The sequence below is a fragment of the Hevea brasiliensis genome, unplaced genomic scaffold (genome assembly GCF_030052815.1).
Source record: "Hevea brasiliensis isolate MT/VB/25A 57/8 unplaced genomic scaffold, ASM3005281v1 Scaf12, whole genome shotgun sequence".
In the NCBI taxonomy this organism is placed as follows: domain Eukaryota; kingdom Viridiplantae; phylum Streptophyta; class Magnoliopsida; order Malpighiales; family Euphorbiaceae; genus Hevea; species Hevea brasiliensis.
Genome location: NW_026614608.1, coordinates 687,938 through 705,068, shown reverse-complemented (window position 1 = coordinate 705,068; position 17,131 = coordinate 687,938).

The window sequence follows — 17,131 nt, the reverse complement described above, 5'->3', positions numbered from 1 at the left end:
TAGGCCGAACCAGTGACGCATATGACAAGCACATGGAGTTTACTTTTGTCAATGCATTGTCATATATCATATCAGTGCATATAATCTTTAGACCTGAGATAACACAGTTATCTTATATATAGGTAGTTTGAGTTTGATACTGTTTTCATACTTGTGCAGTGTATAGGTATATGGGCATATGTTGGCTCCTACTAGTTATATATGGAGATAGGTGTTGATCAAGATGGAATTTGTTACCCTAAGTAAATAGGGATAAAATTTTATTTTCATTTAACTTGATGTTTCATGTTCCTGGCCAGGACAAACAGATTTAGTCAAAAAAGAGTTTCTGATAAGAAAATCTAATTAATTGGGAATTAGAATTAAAAGAGAACATAATGTTCATAGCAAATGGGGTTTGACATTAACCATGACTCCAGCTCGAATTAGAATTTTGCAACGGAGAGATTCTAGTGCATGGTAACATATAATTAAAGGTTCATTTAAGGAATTCCTTATTACTGATTGGGTGGCCATGGCACGCTATGCTAGGTGTCAACCATGGTCTATGAGATGCTTAAGATGATTTAGAGAAATCATCTATGGTAAGAAAGAGTTCTGATGATATTAAGAGTTAATATCATATCTCATTGTCAATTAGTGATGAGCCTAGTGAGTCACACACATACACAAGATAAGCACCAAGTAAAATATGATTTAATTGATTAATTAAAGAGTTTAATTAATTAATTAATTAGGTTTGGTTTGCAATAAGATTGCAAAGTCCCTAGCATGGCTTGAAACCAAATCTAGGTTATTGGATGTATAATATAAGTTAAATTTTTAGTTAAAGTGTTTAAATATGAATTTAATTATGAGAAATTAATTAATAGAGATTAATTAATTAATTTTTATTTGATATAAATTGATTTGAAGAGGAGAAATAATGATTTTGGGTTGAGAACTCAAAATTACAACATAAGGGTAATTTGGTCATTTCACATGGTGACATGTGGCACTATGAGATGGTAACACATGGCATCATATAAGTTTGCCATTTGTCTTCCTATCATGCAAAGTTGATCAAAGTCAAGATTAAGTCTAGCTTTAACGCTTGGCTTAATGTGATTAGGTCAATTAAAATAAGATGCAATGTGGTGGTGACATGAGGCATAGGGTTTAAGTGACTTACTGACCTAATTATAAAAGTGAAAAGAAAGAAGAATAAAATATAACATTCTCTCTAGCCTCTCAAGGGTGGTGGCACCTTTTCTCTCCCTCTGCTCTTTTTGCTTTCTCATCAATTCAAAGAGAATAACCCAAATTCCTTTGAATTAAAATTGCTAGAAATTGTTTCTAGTATCCTATACACACATACAACCTCTCTAAAGGTAAAAACCCAAATTATAATTGGTTGGCAAAGGCTTAAGAAGCTGATTTGGGGGCTGCCCATTGGTGATCTTGGTGTGGACAAGCTATGTAACACCCTTAAGTTCGGTAGTGCGTACTACTGTTCCGGTGACTAGTGTTGTCTGGACAGCTAGGATGCCTAGAACTACACTTTGTTATGAGTGAGGAGACATAAAATATTGAAATACAAGAAAAGAAAATACAAGAAAAACAAAGGAAAAAGAATAGCAAAGAAATGTAACCAAGTTAAGCGAGCCGAGAACCCTAGCGATGGGTGACCGCACCGGGAAGTCACGGCGTGGACCGTTGACTAGCCCTGGACTGCGGGGAACCCTGAAAAATATTTTTAGGACTTAAATAGACCCTTATGGAAGTATAAATATCATTAGAAATATCAAAGAAAAATTAAATAATTAGTATAAAGAAAAGTGAGAAATCGAAAAGCATAAAACCGGTGTTACCAAAAATCGGAATGCAACTCGAACAGGGGCATTATGGTCATTTGACATCCCGAATTGTCTTTTGACCTAAATGTCCATTAAAAATAAATAATATTACACTTAGAAAATAAAATGAAGGATTAATTTGGTGGTACCTAATGTAAATAGCCAAAAGTGGAGTGAAAATTATGTAAATAACACATTTAACATATAAAATGATTAAACCAAAGTGAGTGGACCACTAAGGAATAAACTAAGGATTATAAAATGTGTTAGTGGGCAGATTTCTCCACTAAACACTTCATCTTCAAGCTTGAGAATCATCCATGCCGTAAATGAAAAGCTCCCAAAACCTCCATGGCCATTTTTCTTTAAGCTTCATGCACTCCTTCAATTTACCTCCAATCACCTAGGTAGCTTCACTAAAAATTGTCCCCACATCACAAGGAAGAGCTTGATACCAAAATCAAGAAGTTTGGTGAAGGTTTAACAAGCCCCAACCATAGGTAAGTTTGTATTTTTGAACTTTGCTTTGTTAAAGTTTGTATACTTGTTATGGGTGTTTGAATTGTGAAGAAAATTTTCAAGTTTGAGGAGTTCTTGATATATCAATTTTGGGCAGCCATGGAGTTGTATATTTGATGATTTATTTTACATATGTTTGATGGGAATTCATGTTGAATAGGGTGAATTGATGTCCTAGTAGTTAATTCCACATGTAAATGTTGATTATGCACTTGGAATGGAAATTGATGAATTATGGACACTTTGGCATGGTGAAGCTTTTCGGCAGCCTTGAGGCTTCTTTGATAAATGCATGTGTTCATGAAGATATGGGCAAAATTGTGACATTGAGGATTGATGAGTGTGTATGTAAATTGGTTGTGTAAAGTATGTGTAAGAATTAGAAATGTCCATGTGTATGTATTGTTGTATTTGGACTGGAGTTTTATTTGGTGTATTGAGGATGCTTGTAATCTGCCCAAAATAACTTTAAGGTAAGGTGGTATATGGTTTTGGTAATGTACCAAAACTGAATTGGTAAGGGAAGTGGACATATAGTAAGGTAAATGTGTCATTGATGTATGTTGAAGCAAGGTAATTAAGGCCAGTATGCATTTTAGCCTATAACTTTAAATGTGTAACTTCAATTGGTATGAGACCAATTGGAGGTGAAACTAGGCACAAAATGTGCCAACTTTCATTGAGAAAGCATACCAAAATTCTGCTTTCAAGGTGACATGAAAAATGACCAATTCGGATTAAGTGCAAGTGAAACCTGAAAACTGACCATTTGGGCAGCAGTTAGTGTTTAGGCCATAACTCACTCAGAACAGGTCCAATTGACCTGAAATTTGAACCATGAATAGCTAAGATCCATACCTACAAGTCTTATGAAGACACCAAAGCCCAGAAATGACCATAAGCAAGTCAAACAGCTTGCACAAGTTCGGGTCCAAAAACTGGCCGAACCAAAGTTGACCAAAATTGACCTAAAATGACCTAATTTGATGCCATTTGACCAGCAATAGTAAAATGACCATAACTTGGTCTACATAACTCAGAATGACCTAAAATTTTGCCCCGCGTTCCATAAGACATAGATCTACAAGTTTGTAGTTTTGACCAAAAGCCGAAAACCGAGGGAACTAGGTCGTCCTGCTAGGTAAATATAGTATCCCGGAATCCAGCAAATTGCAAGAAAATGCACTAAACAAGAAAATGAAATTGGTAACGTGTACCAACCCTAAAACACTATCGAATGTGACATATTAGTGACACTAAAACCTAAATTACCTAGAACACATCGAGGGTCGGTATATTAGGTGATTAAGCAAATAATAGCTTTCAGTGAATTATTTGTCAAATATTATCGATAGAGACAGTTTAATTTAGTACTAAAATACTTCAAATTATTTTTCTCAGTTAGCAAAGACTCAGAAAAAGGGAAGGAAATACTGAGTCCAGACCAGGAGACAGTTATCAGAGGTTTGTGCACAACTAGTTTTTAACTGATTTTGTTTTGAATATTTCATATGATTAAATGACATATTTTTCTTATGTATTGTGTTTAACAAGCATTGGATTTAATTCAATGATTATTGAAAATTGTTATAGTATGTACGAATTTAGCTTTGTGAAATGGTATTTCGACAAGTATTAAGCATTGTTATGGATTGAATAAATTATGTTTTGGAAAATTGTGATAGAACATGTTTTGAATTGTGATAGTAATTTTCATGGAAAAATGCAAATTTATGATTTGAATTGTGATGAGCATAAAAATTATTGGATATTGGAATTGAATTTGAATCGAATTATACTGTGATTTATGCTCACTAAAAGGATTGTGATATTGTTTTATATCTCACTATAGATGCTTGACTAGGTTATTACCCGTCTCTCTCATTTGTTGAGAAGACAATGGAGTTAGTTGTGTTTTGATTACCATGGTACGTGCACAGGCTTAGATTTTCCTCTGATTTGAGGTTAGATCTAAGTTTATTTTATCGTTATGGCCCTTGCGGAAGATTCATTATTGTGATGGTACTGTGCACGATGATTCGACCTCCCCGACCATAGGGAGTTAGAATCACCCCGAAGATGGCCCTTTCGGATTAGTCTTGCATAGTTAGTGAGATAAAGAATGGCTTTTGAGATAAAGAATGATTTTTGAGATACAGCATGGTTTTTGAGATACAACATGATTTTTGAGATACAGAATGTTTTTGAACAGTAAAGAGTTATGATTTATGTATAATTGATTTTGTTGGAACTACCTTAAATGGTTAGTCATGATTTGATAAATTGAATGTCGTGATCAAAGTCATTTTATACAAATGATTTACATTATTGGAAATGAATATTTTGAGTTTTGGAATTTGATGAGTATTCAGATTTCCAAATTATTTATCAGAATTTTGTCAATGTATATTGTACTATATTTTAAATTATAGTTGTGCACCATCGAGTTCACCACTCAATGATAGCTTTGTATCTTTGTCAGTAAGAAGAGCATAGAGCAGTGAGTAAGTTTCTTTGAAGACACTTTCAGATCAGCTCCAGGTATATTATAGGTATACCCATGTACATAGGTCTGATGTATGCATGTAATAATATGTATGTAAATTATTTGAGCAGTTGTAAATTAAAAATTGTACATTGAAGTTGTAAAGTAAATTATGAGTTATTTTGACTTGTAAAATTTGTATTATATTTTTTTTATCTCATCCGTTGAAAATACTAAAAAATTGTTGTGGATTGAGTTGAGAAAAATATTATGTTGAATTTTGTTAGAGTTGAGATTTGGAAAAATATTGAAGTGCTTTTTACAGGTTTTCTGAAGAACTGTTTTATCCAAAATACAGATGGCACTCTACCAAAATTTTTACAGAAATTCCAAATAATTCAAATGTGTTAGTTCTACCACTTCAGTTCATAAAGGTTTTTAACACCTGTAAATAGTGCTCACCACTGTGAAAAAAGTAAGAAAAGTTATTAAAATCCCTTGTAGTGTATTTAATGGGTTATCAGTAGACGGAGTTGGTAATTCATTAGGTGTACTACGGGATCATGTTGCATCTTATAGGGGAGTAGGGTGTGACATGTTTAAGTGGTATCAAAGCCATGGTTTTAAATTGAATTTCGAACTGTGAATTTGAAATCTTTTTGTCGGTAACTACAACTGCTCAAATGTTTGATACATGTAGTACATTTACATCATAAATGTGAACTAATGGAGAGGAATCTCCTTGTGTTGGTTGTATAGGAATAGAAAATTCTGTGAGAAAAAAATGGAAGAGAAGAATGAGACAATAGAACAGTCTGTGATGGCAAAAGAACAAGTTGAGGCCCCAGCTCCACAAAATGTCGAAGGCCTGACTGTACCAGTTTTACCGGTACAAATTACTGCACAAATGGCCCAGCAAATGGCCACTTTCTTTCAACAACTGGCTGATAATCTGTCAGCCCAAGCCCAAGTACAGACCCAACCCCCACAAGGGCAACATGAAATGGAAAAGAGGGAGAAACCTATGGGTCAGAGTTCGAACAATAATTTGGGGAAGAGAAAAGAATTTGAGGAGCCCTGAACTCAGAAATATGATAGAGGCGGATCATCAGGGTAAAGACCACCAAAATCTAGTCGTCGAACAACCAGAAGTTCCTATTCTGCCCGTTTCTGCCATGTTTGTGGTAAGCTACATGGAGGTATTTGTCGTAAGGCCTCTGGAGCCTGTTACAATTGTGGAAAACTTGGACACTTTGCTAAAGATTGTGCTAAACCACCTCGATCTGCTCTCCGGAGTTCACAGACCATCAGTCAGAGTCAAGATAGAAATAGAGTTGGTACTCCTCACCACTATAACACAGTGAATCAACCCGAATATAGTAGCGCACCAGTCGGAGTGTCCACTATGCGCCAAGTAAAAGGAGCAGAAACTTGGATGTAGTCTTGGTAAGTTCTTAATTTTTGAAAGAAACAATTAGTTATTATTTGATCCCAGCGCTACTTAGTTGTGTGTTAGTGTCAGAACTATATGTTCTGTTGTTATTCCTTTATATGGAAATGAATTTTGATGTATTAGTAACTAGTCCTTTAGGATAATAACTACAATAACAAGTATGGTTGACATTAATTTTGGAAGAATTGTTAGCTAAAAGTATTTTCTAACATACCGTACATTATAAAGTTAATTGGCAAGCCTATTTAATGTAAGGCAAGACGACCTAAAAGTAAGTTACAGTAATAAAATTGCTCTAGATGAGGGCAAAGATGTTACTGTTAGTAATTGTCAAAGGAAATTGTAATCAGAATCGGTTTGGGATATTAGTGGATTCAAGAAAGATAAGATGTTAGAAAACCTAGTCCATGAGGTTATAACGTAGTGACTATGTAATGTTCTTAATGTTTGTATCATAAGCTGCAGATTTCAGTACCAACACGGGATTATTGTGTAGAGCTACGTACTTCCTCGTGGTACAATAAAGTAAGAATATTTGTAAGTAATCTATAAATTGATATAGTTGCACCCGAATAGGGTATTATTACTGGAAATAAATGTGAAAATTTTAGTCAGAAATTTAAAACTTCAGAACTAGCCTGTCGAAAGACTACACTTGTAAGGTAGCTGGAGTCAGTAACTCGGTTACAATAATGTGAACTACCTGTACCACAGTAATTGCTATAAGCTTAGAGATATCAGTACAACATATCATCCTCAGACAGATGGACAATTGAAACAAGTAATTCAGGTAAATTCGGAAACTCATTGAGTTCTTATAAATAATGAAATGAAATGATAATAATAACCGGTAAAATGTGATAAGTCCTCAAGAATATATCAAGAACTTGTGTCATTGAATCCGAGAGGAGATGGGACAGATACATCCCACTAACAGAATTTGTATACATTAATAAGTGTCAAGCTAGCATACGAGTGGCACCCTATGAAACATAGTAAGGGAACATATAACTATGGATGTTGTGATGAGACTTCCGAGGACACAGAATAGTCATGATGCAGTATGGGTTATAGTTGATAGACTAACCAAGTCTGCTCACTTTTTGCCAGTCCGGATGGACTATAGCCTGGAAAGATTGGCCAGATTGTACATATATGAGATTGTAAAATTGCATGGAGTGCCAGTATCAATTGTATCTGACAGAGATCCTAGGTTCACTTCTAGATTCTGGGGTAGTCTTCAGAGAGCCCTAGGAACTAGATTGAACTTCAGCACAGCATTCCACCCACAGACAGATGGCCACCAAAGGGTTATTCAGACATTGGAGGATATGCTACGGGCTTGTGTGATTGAATTTGAAGGTAGTTGGGATACACACTTGCCTTTGATTGAGTTTGCATATAACAACAGCTACCAATCAAGCATTGGGATACCTCCATATGAAGCTTTGTATGGCAGAAAGTGCAGAACTCCCTTATGTTGGGATGAAGTAGGTGAAAGGAAGATCATTGGGCCAGAAATTGTTCAGCAGACAGAGGAAAAGATCAGATTGATTAGGGATAGACTCAAGACTGCATCAGACTGTCAGAAGTCCTATGTTGATTTGAAAAGAAGAGATATTGAATAAGCAGTGGGTGATAAGGTATTTCTCAAAGTTTCTCCTTGGAAGAGGATTATGAGATTTGGCAGAAAAGGGAAACTGAGTCCTCGTTTCATCGGACCATATGAGGTTCTGGAAAGAGTGGGTCCTTTGGCATATCGGTTGGCATTACCTCCAGAGTTAGCAAGGATACACAATGTCTTCCATGTGTCCATGTTAAGGAGGTATAGATCAGACCCATCTCATGTACTATTAGTTGAAGAGATTGAAGTAAATCCAGACCTCTCATACGAGGAAGAACCCATAAAAATTCTGGCTTATGAGGTGAAGCAGCTGAGGAATAAACAGATACACCTGGTTAAAGTGCTGTGGAACCATCATTCAGGCCAGGAAGCTACTTGGGAACGTGAAGAGGATATGAGGAGACAGCACCCACAACTGTTCAGAGACTAATACCATGTAACACCCCTAAGTTCGGTAGTGCGTTCTGCTGTTCCGGTGACCAGTGCTATCCGGACAGCTAGGATGCCTAGAACCACACCTTGTTATGAGAGAGGAGACATAAATAATGAAATACAAAAAAAGAAAATACAAGAAAAACAAAGGAAAAATCATAGCAAAGAAATGTAACCGAATAAGTGAGTAGGAAACCTAGCGATGGTGATCATGACCGGAAGTCACGAGTGGACCGTTGACTAGCTCCTGCATGGAACCACGGAAAACATTTTTAAGACTTAAATAGACCCTTATTGAAGAATAAATATCATTAGAAAGATCAAAGAAAAATTAAATAATTAGTACAAAGAAAAGTGAGAAATCGAAAAACAGACAAAATACGATTATTCTGAAAAATTGGGAATGCCACGAACAGGGGCATTATGGTCATTTGACATCCCGAATTGTCTTTTGACCTAAATTTCCATTAAAAATAAATAATATTACACTTAGAAAATGAAATGAAAAATTTGTTTAGTGGTACCTAAAATAAATAGCCAAAAATGGAGTGGAAATGGTGTAAATAACACATTAAACTTATAATATGGTTAAATAATGTGAGTGGGCCACTAAAGGAATAAACTAAAGACATAGTGGGGCAGGTGTACATCCATTATCCAAGGCAGAAACTTCATCTTCTCCATTGTACCAAAGTTGCCGTGAATGAAGGGAGAGGAAACTCCATGGACATTTTCATGCAAGCTTGATCCATCCCTCCATTTCAACTCCATTCACTTGGGTTCCTTCATGAAACTTTGTCTACTCATCACAAGGAAGAGTTTGATACTAAATTTGAGAAGTTTAAGCAAGGTTTAACAAGCTCCAAGCATAAGGTAAGTCCATAATTTTGAAGATAGCTTTGTTAAGTTTTGTGTGCATGTTATGGGTGTTGGTTTTGTGAAGGAAAATTTTGAGTTTGAAGAGTTATTGTTGTTTTCATTTTGGACAGCCATGGAGTCACGTTTTTGATGAGATATTTATGCATATAATTGATGAGAAATAATGTTGATCATGGTGATTTAATATCCTAGAGGATTATTTCACATATATATGGTGATTTATGCACTTGGATGGGAATTGGTAAATTGTAGGGCACTTTGATGTTGAAGAAGGTTTTCGGCAGCTTGGGGACCCTTGAATAATTGTATGTATTGATGGAAGCATTGGCAGAATGTTGACATAGAAGAATTGATGAATGTGTATGTAAATTAGTAGTGGAAATTATATGTAATGATTAGGTGTAATTATGTACATATATTGCTAAATTTGGACTTTGTGGTTTAGGGTTGTAATTGATGTATTGAGAATGTTTGTATTCTGTCCAAATTGACCATAGTAAGAAGTGATAAATGAATATGGAATGGTATAACATCAGAATTGGGTATGGGGATTTAAGGTAGAGCAAGTTAAATGTGTGTTTGAATTGGGGTTTGAAAGACACATAGAGGACAGTGTGCAAATAGACCTATAACTTTAAATGTGTAACCTCAATTGGTATGAGACCAATTGGAGGTGAAACTAGGCACAAAATGTGCCAACTTTCATTGAGAGAACATACCAAAATTCTGCTTGCAAGGTGATGTGAAAAATGACCAATTCGGATTAGGTACACTTGAGACCTAAAACTGACCATTTGGGCAGCAGTGAGTGTTTAGGCCATAACTCACTCAAAACAGGTCCAATTGACCTGAAATTTTAACCATGAATAGTTAAGACCCATACCTACAAGTCTTATGAAGATACCAAAGCCCAGAAATGACCATAAGCAAGTCAAAAAGCTTGCACAAGTTCGGGTCCAAAACTGGCCGAACCAGAGTTGACCAAATTGACCAAAAATTGACCTAAATTGATACCATTTGACCAGCAATAGTGTAATGACCATAACTTGGTCTACTTAACTCGGATTGACCTAAAATTTTACCCGCGTGCAATAAGACATAGATCTACAAGTTTGTAGTTTTGACCGGCCCAAAACCGAGGGAACTAGGCGTCCGGCTAGGTCAAACTAGTATCCTGAAATCTAGCAAGTTGCATTAAAATGCACTAAACAAGGAAACGAGTTTGGCAAAACGTACCAAACCTAAAACCCTATCGAATGTGACATATTAACGACACTAAAACCTAATTTACCTAAAAGCATAGCGAGGGTCGGTATATTAGGTGATTAAGTGAATAATTGAGTTCAGTGCATTATTTACTAAACACCATCGTTAGAGGCAAATTAAATTAGCTGAAACACTTCAAATTGTGTTTCTCGATTAACAAGGACTCGGAAAAGGGAAAGAAATACTGAGTCAAAACCAGGAGACAAATATCCGAGGTTTGTGCACAACAACTATTTCTCTTGAATTTTCAATTGAAATAAATATTGACTATTTGTATATTATTGTTTTAAATTGTGTTTGTGCACAACAACTATTTCTTTTGAATTATTTTCAATTGAAATAAATTATGACTACTTGTATATTATTGTTTTAAATTGTGGAAATGTGTTTGGTGGACACTTATTGATTGAAAAACATTGTGAATGGTTTGAAAGCGTGAAAAATTGTTTGAATGATATTGATGGATACTTATTGATTGAAAAGCACTAAATGGTTTTGTGGAAATTGAAGTGAATTACGAATTGTGTTGCCATTTTGTGAATGAAATTATAACTTTGGAAATTTATTGGATTCTTACGGATCATTTGAATAAAATGTTTGGAATTGTTTTGACTCACAATTGGCATGACACCGATACTATGTTCCTCCTCCATTAATGGGGTGAGTGTGATTATTCCTCCCTCTTTGACTTATCGATGCAGGGTGAGTATGATTATGTTCCTCCTCTTTGACTTCCTAGTCCGAGGTGAGTATGGATGAGTACTCATTAGATAGCTAGCTTCCTCCCTCATTGATTTCGATTATTGGGGTGAGTATGTCTTGTCGTGGTGTACAACACGGCATATATGGAAAAAATTGTGTCATGACTTAAATTGTGATATTGATTGGCAACACTGTATTCTCCAGTTATTTGATCGAATGGTGTTATTGATTTGCAAAACGATATTATTCAATTATTTGATCGAATTGTGTTATTGATTTGCAAAACGATATTATTGATTATTTGATCAAATTGTGTCATTGATTGGAAAAAGCGTGTTATTCAAGAATTTGATCAAATTGTGTATGAATTGGCAATACGGTATTCTTAAGCTATTTGACTAAATTGTGTTATTATGAATTTTGATAATTTGTGAATTGGAGTTTAAATTCCTTATGACATTCATTGTCTTGAAATCAACTATGGTTTTAAGTATCCACTAATGATATGATTTATGAATTGTGATTTAAAATTGTATTTGGTTAATGTTGTGCACCACTGAGACATTGTCTCGATAGCTTTATTCTTTATCGCGGTAGAGAGATAAACAGAGAGCGACTAGGAGCTAGTACCGCCAGCGAGAGATTATTGGTATAGTGAGTATACCATATTTGGCATATTGTATTGTAAGGTATATTAACTGAATGTATATTTTGTTCTTGGTTTTGGCGATTGTAAATTTAAGTTGTACAATAAAGTTGTAAAATAATTATGAGTTATTTGGCTTGTAAAAATTGTGTTATATTTTTGTATCTTAGTCTTTGAAAATCACTGTGGATTTGACTTGAGAAATGTGTTGTGTTGATAAAAATGTTGGAGTTGAGATTTGAAAATATATTGAAGTGCTTTTTACAGGTTTTCTGAAGAACTGTTTTGTCCAAAATACAAATGGCACCTTGCCAAAATTTTTACAGATACTCCAAATAAATCAAATGAGTTAGTTGTTTCACTTCAGTTCACCAAAGTCTTTCACACCTGTAAATAGTGCTCACCACTGTAAAAGAAGAAAAGTTTTTAAAATCCCTTGTAGTGTATTTAATGGATTATCAGTAGACGGAGTTGGTAATTCATTAGGTATACTACGGGATCATGTTATGCCTTACAGAGGGGTAGGGTGTGACATGTTTTAGTGGTATCAGAGCAATGGTTTTAAAGTGAATTTCGAACTGTGAATTTGAAATCTTTATGTCGGTAACTACAACTGCTCAAATGTTTGATACATACAGTACATTACATTATAAATATGCACTAACGGGAGGAAATCTCCTTGTATTATTGTACAGGAGGTCAGGGAAATAAATTTTGATGCATTAGTGACTAGTCCTTTAGGATAAGGATTGTGATAACAAGTGAAATTAGTTTTGGAAGAGTTTATCGGCGAAAAGTATTTGCTGACACACCATAAAATTATAAGCTAATTGGCGAGCCTACTTAATGTAAGGCAAGAGGACGTAAATGTAAGATGCTGTAATGGAATTGCTCTAGATGAGGGCAAGGAGGTTACTGTTAGAAATTGCTAATGGATATTGTAATTAGAATAAGATTCGAATATCAGTGAATTCAAAAAGAATAAAAGATAACAAAGTTTGATCTATTGGGATGTATCGTAGTAACTATGCAATGTTCTTGATGTTTATCTTGTAGTGCAGATTCTGATCGACTTGAGATTATTGTGTAGAGCTACGTACTACCCGATAGTACACCTAGATAAGAATAGTTGCCAACGCATCTGTTTTGGTATAGTTATGCCATGACAATTTAATTGTTAGAAATAAGTTTGAAAATCCTACTTAGGGATCTAAAACTCAAAAGTTAAAATATCGAAAGGTTATAGTTCGATTACAAAAGGAAGTAAGTTATAGAATATTGTGAGATAAAAAGAGTTATGAAAGTAGAGAATTGAGCAGTTGATTCATGTGTAACAAAGAAATATTACAAATGTGAGGAAGACTATGGACTAGAATGGTCGGAGGACCAATGGTGATGAATGATTCTAACATGACCTCAAGGGTCATTCAAGGAGCAACGTGAACCAAAATATTAGAAACATAATAGTAAGAGGAGATTGGTGTTATCCAAACAAATTAAACATTGTATTAGATTGTTAAAAGTCTTACGATCATATAGAAAGGAGAAATAAACGTATGACTATTGTAAGATGGCTCCTGGGTAAAAATTTCGTGGACGAAATTTATTTAAGGGGGGGAGAATTGTAACACCCAAAAGTGCGGAAGTGCGTTCATTGCTCGGTGACAGTCTTTGTCGGACAGCTAGGATGCCTAGAACCACACCTTGTTATGAGAGAGGAGACATAAATAATGAAATACAAAAAAGAAAATACAAGAAAAACAAAGGAAAAATCATAGCAAAGAAATGTAACCGAATAAGTGGTAGGAAACCTAGCGATGGGTGGCCATAGGAAGTCACGGAGTGGACCGTTGACTAGCCCTGGACTGCGGGGAACCATGGAAAACATTTTTAAGACTTAAATAGACCCTTATTGAAGAATAAATATCATTAGAAAGATCAAAGAAAAATTAAATAATTAGTACAAAGAAAAGTGAGAAATCGAAAAACAGACAAAATACGGTGTTACCGAAAAATTGGGAATGCCACCCGAACAGGGGCATTATGGTCATTTGACATCCCGAATTGTCTTTTGACCTAAATTTCCATTAAAAATAAATAATATTACACTTAGAAAATGAAATGAAAAATTTGTTTAGTGGTACCTAAAATAAATAGCCAAAAATGGAGTGGAAATGGTGTAAATAACACATTAAACTTATAATATGGTTAAATAATGTGAGTGGGCCACTAAAGGAATAAACTAAAGACATAGTGGGGCAGGTGTACATCCATTATCCAAGGCAGAAACTTCATCTTCTCCATTGTACCAAAGTTGCCGTGAATGAAGGGAGAGGAAACTCCATGGACATTTTCATGCAAGCTTGATCCATCCCTCCATTTCAACTCCATTCACTTGGGTTCCTTCATGAAACTTTGTCTACTCATCACAAGGAAGAGTTTGATACTAAATTTGAGAAGTTTAAGCAAGGTTTAACAAGCTCCAAGCATAAGGTAAGTCCATAATTTTGAAGATAGCTTTGTTAAGTTTTGTGTGCATGTTATGGGTGTTGGTTTTGTGAAGGAAAATTTTGAGTTTGAAGAGTTATTGTTGTTTTCATTTTGGACAGCCATGGAGTCACGTTTTTGATGAGATATTTATGCATATAATTGATGAGAAATAATGTTGATCATGGTGATTTAATATCCTAGAGGATTATTTCACATATATATGGTGATTTATGCACTTGGATGGGAATTGGTAAATTGTAGGGCACTTTGATGTTGAAGAAGGTTTTCGGCAGCTTGGGGACCCTTGAATAATTGTATGTATTGATGGAAGTATTGGCAGAATGTTGACATAGAAGAATTGATGAATGTGTATGTAAATTAGTAGTGGAAATTATATGTAATGATTAGGTGTAATTATGTACATATATTGCTAAATTTGGACTTTGTGGTTTAGGGTTGTAATTGATGTATTGAGAATGTTTGTATTCTGTCCAAATTGACCATAGTAAGAAGTGATAAATGAATATGGAATGGTATAACATCAGAATTGGGTATGGGGATTTAAGGTAGAGCAAGTTAAATGTGTGTTTGAATTGGGGTTTGAAAGACACATAGAGGACAGTGTGCAAATAGACCTATAACTTTAAATGTGTAACCTCAATTGGTATGAGACCAATTGGAGGTGAAACTAGGCACAAAATGTGCCAACTTTCATTGAGAGAACATACCAAAATTCTGCTTGCAAGGTGATGTGAAAAATGACCAATTCGGATTAGGTACACTTGAGACCTAAAAACTGACCATTTGGGCAGCAGTGAGTGTTTAGGCCATAACTCACTCAAAACAGGTCCAATTGACCTGAAATTTTAACCATGAATAGTTAAGACCCATACCTACAAGTCTTATGAAGATACCAAAGCCCAGAAATGACCATAAGCAAGTCAAAAGCTTGCACAAGTTCGGGTCCAAAAACTGGCCGAACCAGAGTTGACCAAATTGACCAAAAATTAACCTAAATTGATACCATTTGACCAGCAATAGTGTAATGACCATAACTTGGTCTACTTAACTCGGATTGACCTAAAATTTTACCCGCGTGCAAAAAGACATAGATCTACAAGTTTGTAGTTTTGACCAAGCCCGAAAACCGAGGGAACTAGGCCGTCCGGCTAGGTCAAACCAGTATCCCGAAATCTAGCAAGTTGCATTAAAATGCACTAAACAAGGAAACGAGTTTGGCAAAACGTACCAAACCTAAAACCCTATCGAATGTGACATATTAACGACACTAAAACCTAATTTACCTAAAACGCATAGCGAGTCGGTATATTAGGTGATTAAGTGAATAATTGAGTTCGATGCATTATTTACTAAACACCATCGTTAGAGGCAAATTAAATTAGCAGAAACACTTCAAATTGTGTTTCTCGATTAACAAGGACTCAGCAAAAGGAAAGAAATCTGAGTCAAAACCAGAGACAAATATCGAGGTTTGTGCACAACAACTATTTCTCTTGAATTTTCAATTGAAATAAATATTGACTATTTGTATATTATTGTTTTAAATTGTGTTTGTGCACAACAACTATTTCTTTTGAATTATTTTCAATTGAAATAAATTATGACTACTTGTATATTATTGTTTTAAATTGTGGAAATGTGTTTGGTGGACACTTATTGATTGAAAAACATTGTGAATGGTTTGAAAGCGTGAAAAATTGTTTGAATGATATTGATGGATACTTATTGATTGAAAAGCAACGTAAATGGTTTTGTGGAAATTGAAGTGAATTACGAATTGTGTTGCCATTTTGTGAATGAAATTATAACTTTGGAAATTTATTGGATTCTTACGGATCATTTGAATAAAATGTTTGGAATTGTTTTGACTCACAATTGGCATGACACCGATACTATGTTCCTCCTCCATTAATGGGGTGAGTGTGATTATTCCTCCCTCTTTGACTTATCAGTCTGGGGTGAGTATGATTATGTTCCTCCCTCTTTGACTTCCTAGTCTGAGGTGAGTATGGATGAGTACTCATTAGATAGCTAGGTTCCTCACTCATTGATGTCGATTATTGGGTTGAGTATGTCTTGTCTTGGTGTACAACCACGGCATATATGTAAAAATTGTGTCATGAATTAATTTGTGATATTGATTGGCTACACTGTATTCTACAGTTATTTGATCGACTGGTGTTATTGTTTTGCAAAACGATATTATTCTTTTATTTGATCGATTTGTGTTATTGATTTGCAAAACGATATTATTCAGTTATTTGATCGAATTGTGTCATTGATTGGAAAAAGCGTGTTATTCAAGAATTTGATCAAATTGTGTATGAATTGGCAATACGGTATTCTTAAGCTATTTGACTAAATTGTGTTATTATGAATTTTGATAATTTGTGAATTGGAGTTTAAATTCCTTATGACATTCATTGTCTTGAAATCAACTATGGTTTTAAGTATCCACTAATGATATGATTTATGAATTGTGATTTAAAATTGTATTTGGTTAATGTTGTTCACCACTGAGACATTATCTGTGATAGCTTTATTCTTGTCGCAGTAGAGATAGATAGACAGGCGTGCTAGAGTCGCTAGTACCGCCAGCGAGAGATTTTGGGTATAGTGAGTATACCATATGTGGCATTTTGTATTGTAATGTATATTCACTGTATGTATATTTTGTTCTTGGTTTTGGCGATTGTAAATTTAAGTTGTACATTAAAGTTGTAAAATAATTATGAGTTATTTGGCTTGTAAAAATTGTGTTATATTTTTGTATCTTAGT